This window comes from Thunnus albacares, chromosome 13, assembly GCF_914725855.1.
Source record: "Thunnus albacares chromosome 13, fThuAlb1.1, whole genome shotgun sequence".
NCBI lineage: Eukaryota > Metazoa > Chordata > Actinopteri > Scombriformes > Scombridae > Thunnus > Thunnus albacares.
In genome coordinates, this window is record NC_058118.1 from 28,637,653 (window position 1) to 28,651,643 (window position 13,991).

Here is a 13,991-nt window from a genome sequence, read left to right on the forward strand (position 1 = left end):
AGTCATTTCATTAGGCCGGCAATATCAAACTGTTTGGATATTTTACACTCAATAGTGTGATTTGTGAATGATTGCTCTGTTTCTGCAAACGGAAAGGTCAGCACTGAGGCCGAGCTCTTTTTGGAAATAAAGTGCTCGGCCAAGCAAACGAAACAAGACTGCAATCAGAATGTTAATAGTAGATTGAAGCACTGCAGCAGGCACTGAGACAGTCTGAGTGTCTGGGTATAGTCGTGGGGTCAGTCCGGGCTTGAACTGCAGCAGTTGAAGAGTAAGATAACAAGAGCAGACATTACTGGCCCGCCATAACCTTGGCTTCTAACTGTGGTTGACCAATCCCTTAAAACCCTTCAATGGGAGCAGGAAGACAGTTGGCAATGTCTGTACAATTTGAATGCAGTATTGTACACTCATTATTTTCTTTTATTCTTCCCAGCTGGACACCAAAGTACTGTTCGAACCATAATGCTGTCTGCTTGGGCAGGACAATAAACTTAAGTTATAGAATTAGCAACATTCAGTATCTCTTTGTGAATCTCTGTGATTTATGTGGGATTGCGGTATTACAATCATTGACAGAGTCAAAAGAAATATAATATAGACACAAATAAACAGTGGCTATCAGCGGAATAAATTGAAGCCAAAAATCTTCCAAGTTGTTTCTTATTTTTTGGTTACACCCATGAAATATAGAAACAGTGCAGTAACTATGTTTTTAGACCAATTGAAAGTGTAAACTGTAGTCAGACATTTTGTATTTATTTTACAAGATATTCAAATGTGAATGCCTGTTTTTTTTGTGTGTGAAATGCATGTTCCTGAATAAAACATCAAAATGTAACTGAAAAGCAAAGCATAGCATCTGCTCAGTGTAGCCTAAGGGAAGTCATTTGAAAGTTTCTAACAACAGTATTTGGTGTTGTGGGAGAATTTGCACTGGTGTGAAAACTGTCCCACTGCAACAAGCTTACAAGAGACAACACACAACACAAGCGAATCCATACCCATGTTAAGATGTACAGTATGCTGTACACAGCAGCATACTGGGCATTAATATCTTGACAAGTATTGTTCCTTGCCTCACCAAACTTTGTAGGATGGAGGACAAGCGTGTTCTGTATGCCAAAACCATTAAAAGCCTGTACTGCATGTCATGACAGTGATATTGAGGGTACTACAAACCCACATTTTTGCACTAATATGATTTAATTTTCATAGGACCAAAATTGTATGTGCGGTAGCTAGTAGGAACATAAAAATGTACATGGATATTGCTTGGTTACTGTGGTACAGAGTGCCAATGTCCTTCTGTTTTTCCTTTATACAAAAAAAGACATAGATTTGAGAGATATTTTACCTATGGCAGAAAACATCCATTTCAAGATTACATTTTTTTGCCCCAGTATCTCCATGATTATTGAATACCTGTGTCATAGGAATTATAAGAAATAAAGGATAAACATGTGTTCGTTATGTTGGAATAAAGGGCATTTGAGATGGGCATTGTGTCTCTGGTAAGGTCCTGGATATTGAAAATACGTGAAATATTTTGATAAAACCTCTGCTATAGGGAGGAATAAGTGGTATCATAAATGGCCCTCTCAAGCTCCAGTGGGAGTATCTAAATGTGTTTCCACATAAAAGGTTGGATGTGTTTATACATGGAATTTTACAGCATGCATGTTAGAAAGCTATATGCCCTGATAGTAAAGAATATAGTTTGCATTAATGACATATAGTAAAATCAGCTTGCAGAAAACATGCATTTCTTTACTCAAATCAATATTTCAGAGGCTGGGACACACATAGGTACAGATAATAAGGGAAGACCTTGGTTCTTCATTATGGACATTTTTTCCTAGAGTTATAACAATGCCTTTAATTATGTGTATCTATGAAGGGAACATGGAAAGACATTGGCACTTTGTACGCTAAAGAACATACATTAAGCTATTTCTACATACATTTTCATGTTCCTACTAGCTACCCCACATACCATTAAGGTCCTATGAAAATGGATCCATTAGTGGTGGAGACCTCAAATGTTACTTTTCAAAATATTAATGCCCAAACATGGCTTCCCAGATAAGGTGTCTTTAAGAGTGTATAAATTAAAAAATATCAAAACATTGGAATTAAAAAAAAAAATATTTTAAAGGGTTTCGTTTTAGGACCCAAACATTATATAGACAAACTTTGAACAAAATCTGAGACAATGCTGCAACCACTTTTTTTTTAATTCTGTCTGATTTGACACAGAATGTCTGCTAATGTTTTTATGGCTTTGCAAGAGAGAACCTACAATAAACTAATCATATAGATACTAACTCCAGTATGCCACACCATACTCCCCACTTCTGAAGTGGGAAGCACACAAAACATGTTTTTCAGAGACCAGTTGCTCATATAAATTCCACCTTGCCCTGCATGCTTCAGTGTTGCTCAAAATAGCTTTCAGAGCATTTCTCCCAAATGTCACCAAAACAGCTCAAACAGTGACAACAATGGATTTCTAAAAGTCCTTTATCACTGTGATTACAGCTACAGGGTTACAGTGTGTTATATGGTCTGCAAGTCAGATTGTTAGCACTAACTACAATCTTTCAACACGTCTGATAACGGTGTGGATTCTCAGACAAGTGGATTTTACAGCTACTCTCTAGTGGATTCATCCAGACCACTTTGCTCAGTCATAAGTGAGCCACTGCTTCTGTTTACATGCAAATGGAACTTCAATCCAAAAAGTGTTTCTTGCAATTAGTGTCAGCCTAGAAAAACCTTATTGTGTAATAAGATCTAAGCAGAGTACCACCAGCAGCAGCTGGGATTATGTTTACAACAGACAGTTTAACTGATTACAGTTCAGCTTCATTTTCTTTTCCATAAGTTGACTAACTTTGGGGTTTAAAACCCCCATCTTCTGACTGTTCCTGTTCCTTGTCCTGTTCCATCTATTAACTTAATGAGTACAATCATTTTCCTCCCTTAAACTATTAAAAATAAGACCCAAGTTGTATTAACCAGAATAATACTTAAAATTCTAATTCAGATGATTTTCTTAATCACATCAATCATCTAAAAAAAAAAAAAAAAAAGCCGTTCCAAAAGCCTGACAGCTCATTCACCCATCATGCGTGCTATAAGCAGTGTCTGAGCGTGGCGGCGCAAACTGAGCTTGACGCCTGTTGAATGAGTACAGTGGAGCAATTTTTTTCCTGAATGGCGGTCTACTATAAAGCAGTGGTTTGGAAAATCCGCTGACCCTTGAGTTTCCAGCCTCTGGCAACAGTGCCCAGGAGCCAGACATCCCCTGTGCTCAGGCTTTAACAAAGAGTTGGGATGACGGCTGGAACTGGAGCATGCTAAGAAACAATGCACAAGCTCTGACCTCCCAGACCTTTGAACTCCTCCTCCTCCTCTTTCCTTCACCGCAAGTCTACCACTCGTCTTGTTTTTTTCATGTGTGTCATGATTTCTCCCACAGAATGAATGAGGTACATTATTCTCCATTAAGATGCAGCTTACTGCAACATCCTGTCATGAGTTTGCACCAGTTTATGTTGCTTTTCTGTTCTTTAAAACTTTTCTTTAAACTCTCTAAACTGCATTGTTACCATGTCCATATCCAGAACGATGGTAACTTTACCAATTTTTTCAATGTTGGCAACATTGACATATAATGACTTGCCACTAGCTGCAAAGACATTATTATTCATGACCATTAAACTGTATAATTAACCACCACTATTTTCTTACAAAAATATTTCTAGACGTAACAGTAAGTTTTCACTGCTGTTTCTGATTTTTAAAAAATACATATAATAAAATAATATGCAGAATGACAGTTATATTGGCTTCACATCATATGGGATATATGGTAGAGATGGTTGTATGATTGCAGAGATGGTCATGTGAGTGTTAAAATACTTTGCATCAGCACATTATAAGCACATTAATCTAATTTCTGTTTCATTAACTTGAAGGAATGACTTTGGCTGACATGAGGCATCTATATTTGTTTGTCTTTTCAGGCACTTAAGTACTATTAAGTACCATTATGAAGGTGGATATATCAGATTGGAACAAGCTGATGTGCTAAATCTCTCACAAAATATTGCCAAATGTCACATAAAACATCTCTGTACCGCCTTATAAAAAGAAAAGATGTCCCTTAAAATCCAATAAGTGGTACATAAATATTTTTCAGACAAAAAGAAGATGATCATTAATATAGTACAGAACACTTAAGGAAACCTTGATAGAGCAATATGTTGCATATTTTTAAGGAATCACATTTAACAAATCTGAAGGGCTGCACAAGTCAGTGATAACAAGTAATGGAATGCTATTTACAGTATACGGTATATTGTACAACCTTTATTTACCTATATATATTGTCTTTATGATGTAAATTACATCATTACACCTTTAATCTTCCAAAAGCACCAATGTTTTGCTCTGAGTTTACCCTTTTAAAAGTGTTTCACTGACAGAAATTTCATATCTAGCTATTATTTGTTCCATGAATGTACGCTAATGTCTAATGACATTCTCCTAATTATAGCTTATTGTTTCCGAGTCTTACTCTCAAAATTTAATCTTCTCCTGCACTTTTGGCAGCATAAGACTGGGCCATAAAAAACACCAATTACAAACCATTTACTTCAGTTTATGTTGACAAGGATATTACAAGGTGATTTATGACTTTCAATCACACAATTGCATAATCCTGTTTCCGGTGAAAACATCTTAATTGTGTTTACAAGTGCACTGAACCTTTGCAAAGATTGTGAGATTACACAGTTACACGTGACAGGATTACAAAAAGAAAAAGGGAGAAATACTGTTATCATAGTTCAGACCTACTGTGTAATAGCCTTGTTAAGTCAATTGAAGGTTTGATGTCTGAAAAGCTTCATGATGATTACACAGTAAACTTCTGATTTACTTCCTGTATAGCATTCATGGACTTGATCAACACTATTCAAGATGTATTCACGCTGTTGCTCTCTTTAGCGCTATTGTTAGAAAGGACCATACCACTAGTAAATGCCCAATATTAACTTTGTGACTCAGCTGTCAAGGGGAATGGTAGATGAAAAAACATCCACCAGCCAAACATATTTTTACCAGCCAAAGTAATAAAATGCCTTTTTGTGTCACATATGAGTGCTTGAGAAGGTCTGTGTCTGGCGCTCCTTCACCACTGTATTGAGTGCTCCTACAGTTTTGCGGCACTGTTTAGACACACATAAAAAACACACATGGTGTGTGTGTCCACACTGTATACCTGAGCCATGATGCCAGATATTTTATTACATGACTATTTTGGTACAAACATTTACCCGCCAGTGTGCAATTTACAAACAGAAACATACAGAAAATCTACCTGCATTTGGCAATTGGCAGGTGTCAATTTCGGACCCTGCCAGTGGCGTTGCATTGTTTAGCCCATTAGCAATAAATCACGTTTCTCTTATCAATGCCCCGAAGACTGATTTCAAAGCCTTCCAAGCAGTCATTGGCTCACTTAAATAAGTTATGAACCTGTAGAACATTGAAACTTGTTTGAGAATACACTGTAACACTTTCACAATTTTTTGTAAACTGCACAGTAATTTACCCATAATTTCACATTCATATGCATAGTACTATAAAAGGTTCATAGTGTATATTTCTGTAATTGTGGTGAATTATGGGACCCTAACCCTGACCTTAACCCCTAATGGGAACATTCTGGCTGATTGGTGAGCAGTACTGTATTCCTCCTCAACTGTAGATCACTTACTGTATTGTAATTTTCCTGGAGAGGAATATTGTTTAATGACAATACATTTTAGAGAACTGTGGATCACCTGACAGCTATATTTATTCAATAGGTTTCATTTGTTTTGTTAACACTCAGTTACATACATTATCGAACAAAGACACTAGCTTGAAAATCCTTTTTTTTAAGTTTGGCAAATAGCATTGCACTTTAATATAATTATGTTCAGCAAAAATGTATTTTTCCCTTGTATGCTTTTAATTTTGTGTTTTCAAAGCCGTTATTTTTCTATAAGTTGTTTGTAGTGATCATCAAATAGGTTTAAATAGACCATTACAGAATAGTTTGTTTTTTTTAAAGTTTTTTTTAAACTTAAACATGTTTTCAGAGAAATGATATGACTGTACTGTGATGAAACACATCAATGCTGGTATTATTATTGACATTGACACCAAATTTATAAAAATCAGACACACACACAGACACACACACACAGAGGAGAGCCTTTTGTAGCAGAGCTGCTAGCTCAGCTACAACAAAGGTACCACACAAACTTTTACAAAGGGCCATGAATAAGCTTCAAGTGACTATCAAAGCTCTGGCAGACTGTGTTTCTAGTGTGGACACAGAGAGTCTGACAGCAGCTTTTCATGGTTGGTTAGCTCTGACTACCAGCTTTACATCACTGTTCACCCTACACTGAGTGGTGGTCAGTCAGTGTCCTCTCACCTCCCGTGACACACACTACGAAGCCACGAAGCCATGAAGCCAAGAAGCCATGAAGCCACGAAGCCATGCCCCCTACAGTCGTTGTCCTGTCAAGTCCTCTGCTACATTTTTTTAATATACTGGGAAGAAGGGAACTAGCAGAATTTTGGTGTGTTGTTACTCTTTAATAGTTTCTGCCATTGCCCAGGGCTCGGACTAGACATGGGAGTTTGTAGTGGAAAGGTCGGGAAGATGACGTGTTTATGTCGACAACTTTTATAAGTGTTCAATTTTTTCTCATTGACTGCAGTGAAAGGGTGTGAAACGGTCGGGATGTAAGTCAGCACCTCCAAATCTGAGGCCGTGGTACTCTGCCAGAAAAGGTTGGACTGCTCCCTCTGGGTTGGGAGTGAGTTGCTGCCCCAAGTGAAATAGTTGAAGTATCTTGGGGTCTTGTTCACGAGTGAGGTTAAGATGAAGCATGAGGCTGACAAGCGGATTGATGCAGCATCAGCGGTAATGTGGGTGTTGTACCAGACCGTTGTGGTGAAGAAAGAGCTGAGCCAGAAGGCAAAGCTCTCAATTTACCAGTTCCTCTATGCGAAATCTCTAAATTTGACAGATGGTGGAGAATTTGAAATGTCAGTGGGTAAGCAAGAGGTGTTCCCAAAGCCTCTTGAAACTTTTTGTAATTTTTCATTGCATATTTTAATATTTAACATTCTTTTCAGCACTTTTGTTGGTCTATATCCTAACCCTCACCTATGGTCATGAACTTTGGGTAGTGACTGAAAGAATGTGATCATACAAACGACTGAAATGACGTTCCTCTGGAGGGTGTCTGGGCTCAGCCTTAGAGATAGGGTGAGGAGCTCGGACATTCATGGAGAGCCCCAAGTAGAGCTGCTGCTGCTTCGCATTGAAAAGAGCCAGATGAGGTAGTTTGGGCACCTGGTTAGGATTCCTCCTGGATGCCTCTCTCTAGAGGTGTTCCTAGCACGTCCAACTGGTAGGAAACCCCGGGGCAGACCCAGAACACGCTGGAGGGACTACATATCTCTTGTGACCTGGGAACGCCTTGGGATCCTCCAGAAGGAGCTGGAGGGCATTGCCAGGGTGAAGGATGTCTGGGTTTCCTTACTTAGTATGATACCTCTGTGACTCGGTCTCGGATAAGCGACAGAAAATGGATAAATGGAAGTATGCAGTGAAAGGCCAGAGCATACGGGTTTGAGGTTTTGTTTTTATTTGTTTTTTGGTGAAGGATGCAGGTTATGCTCAGTCAGTGATTCATACAGTAGCTCCCTGATTTTTTACAGGCTTGAGTGTTCTAATTAGTGTCCATCACAGCTTGCAAATTTTGCGCTCAAAGTGATCATATTATCCTTCCAAAATAAAGTCTTAGTCTTATGAAGTTGAGCAAATAATTCATGATCCCATCAGAACATCACCACTGGTATTCAGCATACTCAGTTTACTGAAATTAACTGGAACTAATGGTCATCTGTAAGGAAATCAATGGCAAAATGGTCTACAGTGATTAGAATATATGCAATTTGTAAACGTGCTAAAACATGCCACGGTATGATCGTTTAAAGAAGCTGAAAATTAAAAATACCCCCAGTTTCTGGTCTGAGCAATGGTAACCAAGCTGCTTAACCGCAAAGATGTTGCCTGGCAGAGGTCCCAGCTCTCAAAACCCACAGACTGGTTTATTATTGACACAACTGAAATCAGGCTGAACCAAAAGTAGCAGCTGGATAATTTAAGGAACAGCTATCCTCAAATGATCTGACCCCTATAAAAGACTGAGAGGGAAATAGAGGCAAAGCTTTCACTGCTGATATTCCAGTGCATCACGAACAATGTCTTAATAATAAATGTGAAAAGGCAAAGTTAACGGACTAATTTTAATAAAAGGAAAGTTTTGGCAAGAACTTAAACGCAACTGAACTAAAATTGATTTGACAGGTGGTGGTTTTTAGTATTTAGTATACATTTTTTTCTGCACTATTGCAAGTAATCATTGGTCTATCAAACTAAAGAAATATTAAAGTGCTTTTCTATTACTGTCCTGGCCAAATTAAGCCATTTAACTTTAGACATACTGTTTTAAGTGACCCCGCTGACCTATCCTGTGGTGCCACCATCCGGCAAAAGTTCCCATTTCTACTCAGAAACAATCTGGCTCTAACGAGCAGATTTCTCAAACTAATGGCTTAATTTTTATAGGAAATTGAGGATTTTGATAATGCCAAGAGGATGAGCCCCTGTTGGACACAACATGATGGTTGCACCACCCTAAAGCAACAAGTCTCAGCATTGAAATACAATATTTTTTCATTGTCTTAAAAAAAAAAGACAATCATTTTCTGATCTGACTCAAGAATTGGCAGGAATAGTGTCTTCAAAAACTGTTACAAATCACTGACATTTATATGACAGGTTCCTCATCTGCCACTGCTATGATTAAAGTTCGGAAAACTAATTGTCTAGGGAAAGTTTCATGTTTTCGGTTAAAATAACTACTACGTTAAGGTTGGGAACATTCATGAAGAACTGCTTGATTAAAGGGGAGCTCCACTGATTTTATACATCAAAGTCTGTTTACAGGTCTTGGGAAGTACTAATGTATATGTGACAAAAACACGTATAATGCCTTTTGTAGATCCAGTGGGAGCTGTGCAAAATTTCAAAAACTGTACATTGTGAGTCTGACAGTGTTATATGAGTGCAATGCTGAAGTGATGGAGTGTTTTTTAAGGTTAGTGAAGCCTTTTGGTAATAGTTAAAAGAAACCAGCGTGGACTGTTGGTAAGAAACAGAAAAATAAATTTTTCTTTCAAAAGACATGGTTTGTTGAACACTACATCCTTTGGGAGCAAGTAACAACTTGTCATACTTTTTAGTGCTGTACAACCTTCCAATATGCTTGTTCGGAGTTACATTTTACCACTGACCGATGTAGTGATTGGCTGCTTGGATTTAAATGAAAACTCAGCAAACAGAAAATGTTCAGAAAGACTGAAAATCACAGGTTTTTGTTAACTAATCATTTTCAGTCTGAGTGTGTCAACCAGCAGGTACCCAGTGTTCTTTCAGTGTTGCCACAGAAGTCACAGCCCTCTTATTTCTTTTCTTTCACAATTACATGTTAATTGTAATCCGCAGTCTCTTCAGTAGCTTCATAGCATATACAAGAGTAGTAGACATCCATTAGCAGGTCAGCAGTTACAGAGAGGAGTAGTGAGTTTTTCTTCTGTTGTAGCTAATAACATGGCTGTTCCTGAGGATTTGTATTTCAAGAAACCTAATTTGAAGGCACTCAATCAGCTGTCTCTAAATAAATTACTGAAGGAAACAGAGAAAAAGGGCAGTTTTTAAGGCTTTTCTCACAGAACTGGTGCTAGATTTACAGCAACTGTCACATGAACCTGGCAGATACTTAACTCATGTGGGGTGTACACTTCCAGTTACGGTTTGACGAAGTCAGCTTCCAGTAATGCTCTCTCTGGAGACAGGCTGTTAACCCGCATCATTCAGGCTTTTGCTCACCAGGGTGTAATTGTTTGAGGAAATGCAAACAAGCTAAATTTTGTTCTCCATAAAAAAATACTTTCTGGAACACAAAATTATATTACAAGGATCAACCTCTTCACTTTGTGTATTGATACAATTTATGGGCTGTGCTTTGAAAACTGAAGTGATACTGAGTCATGTTCCTCAGGGAGGGTGCAAAAGATGATAATTTGGCGTTATAGTGATGCTTCACTTTAAACTCATCCTTTATGACTTGTACTAGATATCATTAACAATGAAACACACAAAGACAACCTTTTCCACATGGTTTGTATCTCAGCTAGAAAGGGCTAGTTAACTACAGAAAATACTGCAGTTAAGAGTAATTCTACTTGCCCATGAAAATCACCAAAATGGTTAAAACTATGCATGTTTATCCACTCCCTGCATAGTTTAATTAACCCTGTGGGGAGCAGAGAAATGTGTGTTAACTATGCAGACATCTTGTGTGCACACGAGATAACAAAATATCATCTTTCAAGACTTCTGGACATCTGGGAGTCATCATCACCTATCAAATATATCTGTGCCTATTATTATGCAAACCATTTTGCCACATTTGTTCATTTGATATTCACCTTCCTACTTCCCACTCCACTGCACAGCACCATGTTTGCCTGCTTTGACAATACAACACACATTAGTGCATCAGATTACCACAGTGCAAAAGCCAACTGAAATCTGAAGAGGCTGTTTACATGCACATCTGGTAATCTGGTTGCGTTAAGAATTTTATGTTTACCTCAGTTAACTGAGATTAATAATCATCTGGTAATGACAATGCTAAACAATTATTTATTTAGTAAAGCTTTAATGTTAAAAAACATTAGCTGCTATACACAATATCTGGTCTGTCTGTTACATATAAAGTCCTCAAAAGCCAATACTCCCCTGAGCTTTTTTCTCATTCCACTTCACTGGACCGAGACTGGAATGAGTTGCATAAGACTCCAACTGGACGAATTAATCTGTTCCTGTTTTTGAAGCTGCCATCAGAGACATTAATCCAGATGCATGCTGTTGCTCTCCAGTTTAATAACTACCCTGACAGCCACCGTGCTGTTTCCCTGCTTGTTTTTTTTCCCCTTTAAACTAAGTCTCACTTGTGTTTGCTGGGGCTGTTGTCAGTCATTCACATGTTCCTCAGCTGTAATCTGCCTAGTCTGCTGCTTGTGTTTGCACCATTGTTGTGTTAGCTCTTTTTTTTTTCTTTTTTTAAACCAAAATCACCTTTTTTGTAGGGCTGTAGTCTGCTGGTTGACTGGTCGATTAGTTGGTCGATATGCCCTTGTCCGACTAAATTCTCATTGGTCAAATTATCTCCGTGTTATTTTCATAAGGAGAAAGATGCTACATCAACAGCTTTCCAGGAGTAATCCATTATTTCCTGCGGCGGGAGGGACAGACTAACAAATTACCTGTAAAAACAACGGGGGTGTATTCAAAACACCCCCGTTGTTTTCACAACTTTGAACTCGCCCAACCAAATGGAGACTGCTGGGTCCAACTGTACTCAACGTTTACTGAACGTTTACTGAATCTGTGTTTCTCCATAATGACAGAACGAGAACCCCCGCCAGGCCAAAAAGAAAATATTTTTTAATATTTGAAATCGATAGCGTTTGGGAGTCTCTGTGCAGCGCCGTTCCAGTACGTGAGTCAACCTCTGTCGTTGCCTGGGAAACCGTTGGTAGCGTGGCTCCGTTAAGGAGTATGTTAGTGTAGCAAGTGGGAAGGAGCGAGTCTGGCAGTAAATGTACAGCACAGACTACAGTGTGTCAATTAATAAATGCTAAAAAGTCACGTCTGTTGTTTCCCAAAATGCTGGAAAAGTAAAGGGGGTTAGCTCCAAAGTTAGCAACAATGGGTTAGCATAACCTGCAGACACAAAACAGAGAAATACAGAACAGAGAAATGTGTGGCTGCTGAGTTTACTGTGCACTCTGTCCTGTTACATCGCCCCCCCAAGACTATGTACGATTTTAGTTGACCAAGATTTTCTTTGGTTGACTACAGCCCCATTTTTTTGCTTTTTTTTTTTTTTTTTTTTTTTGGATAGGACTGTTCTGGATCATTGCTATAAAACAAAATGTATTTCCTCACTGCCCTGCCTGGATTACTTGCAGTAATAAATATAAATAAAGTTTGTCTGACATGGGGTGAAACTCATTTAATACTGCTGTTATACTGTTATACAGTAGTGCAGTAGGAGGTGAGCTTAATATTACCCTCATTTGCGTTCGAGACAAGTACAGGTAACAGTGAAAACACACTGTTGCCAGGGGCAACAAACCACAGCTCATCTTCAGATGGTCAGGTTTCCACCTTGACCCATGCTGTTCTTGTTCCTCACTAAACACCTTTGTTGATAGATGAGTGAATGAAGCTGCTGGATAAGAGGTAAAAAAAAGTTGGTAAAACTGTGGGCGCTTTTGTGCATGCCCGACTGAATGGCCAAGGTCCTCCTCTCCAGGCTACCAAGGAGCTGTGGAGCTCTGCCAACATGTGTGTCTCCAACACAACAGGCCAGAGCACATGTCTGACTGCCTTTTGATGACCAAGGCCGTCCGCAAACCTCCTACTTTGACCCATTGTGCAGGACTGCTTTTCATTCGCCACATCAGAGCGAGACCTGAGGGATGTTGATTCATCTCAACGAACAAAGCCAAAGGACACAAGCGTTGAAATACTTATTCTAAGGTTTTAACATCTGTCCGTCACACAGTTCACTGAATACGCACACACACAAGCATTCATACATATTGAAAATTCATGCAGGAGTACTGAACAGATTTAAGTTCCACTTTGCTTCATATTTACCCAAATGATGGCAGCTGGCCTTAACTACATTTGTGATGGTTTTTGACAAGCAAAGTGGAGCAGGCTGAGATGATGCACACTTTCTGTGTCTCTGAAGCTGTTCATGCTGCCAAGACCTACATTGTCATTGCTGATTTTGCTAATTTTGCAGCATCTCAAGTGTTCTCATGGTTCATTACCTGTGGCATCTGCTGCTGCCTTTGACCTTCAGATGAAAAGAAAAAAGGCAGCTGAACTAAAAGGCATGTCTTTCATTTTGAAAACTATAATAGGCCCTTTATTGGTTTGCCTCTTAACTTTGAAAAAGGAAAAACTAAAATTCTAAAATACTAAATATAACACAGAAAATACATTTTATTATTATTTTATTTTCAGATTCATACACTTAGCTATTATTGAGTTCTTGTTCTGTCTGTTCTGTTAAACCCTTAGCAATAGACATTTTCAGTCATTTTCATTTACTAATTTTGAGTACAGCAAAATTTTAAACAAGTTAAATCAATCATTCTTTAACATTGAAAAGAAGACCGTCTGCTTGACTGGTTTCATTTATCTCCGGAAGAGCAGTTCACCAGGAAACAATCACATCTTTTTAAAGACAAATTACAATTCAGACAGAAAGGCATTCAACAACCATTCTTGAATTGAAATATGATTTACCTCACAGTGGGAGAGCAACAGCACTTTCTCACCTCCTCTTGTTTGAACAGGAAATGGAGTGATCTTGATAAGACATCAACTATAAAATGTTGACCTACATTCAAGGAGTATCAGTATATGTGGGGGGGGGGGGGGCGCGACTAATGCACCGGTACTCAATTCAAGAACTGCCAAAACTATTGTCAATTTATCATTTATTGAACAACGTCTAAAATCTCAGATTGATCCATTCTCAGTGAAAGCAGAGATGATAAATATATATGCATTGGTCTCTGGAACAGCAGCGTCTGGTTTGCCAAGTCTGGCCTGCATCCCAGTATGCAGTTGTGACCATGTAAGAGCAGGATACAAACTGGGGATGATGGGGGGGTGGGGGTGGCTGCTCATGGGTTGCATGCTTGAATTAGTGCAGGTTCCCATCAGCCCCTTAGAGCGCTAGAGGAAGATAGCACACATA

At 38.7% G+C, this 13,991-nt stretch overlaps 1 protein-coding gene across 4 annotated transcripts in view; it reads right to left on the reverse strand.

Annotated features, from left to right (window-relative positions):
- The window catches only part of cadm1a (cell adhesion molecule 1a), a 416,956-nt gene that overhangs the window by 371,405 nt on the left and 31,560 nt on the right, over window positions 1–13,991 (reverse strand). The window lies entirely within an intron of this gene.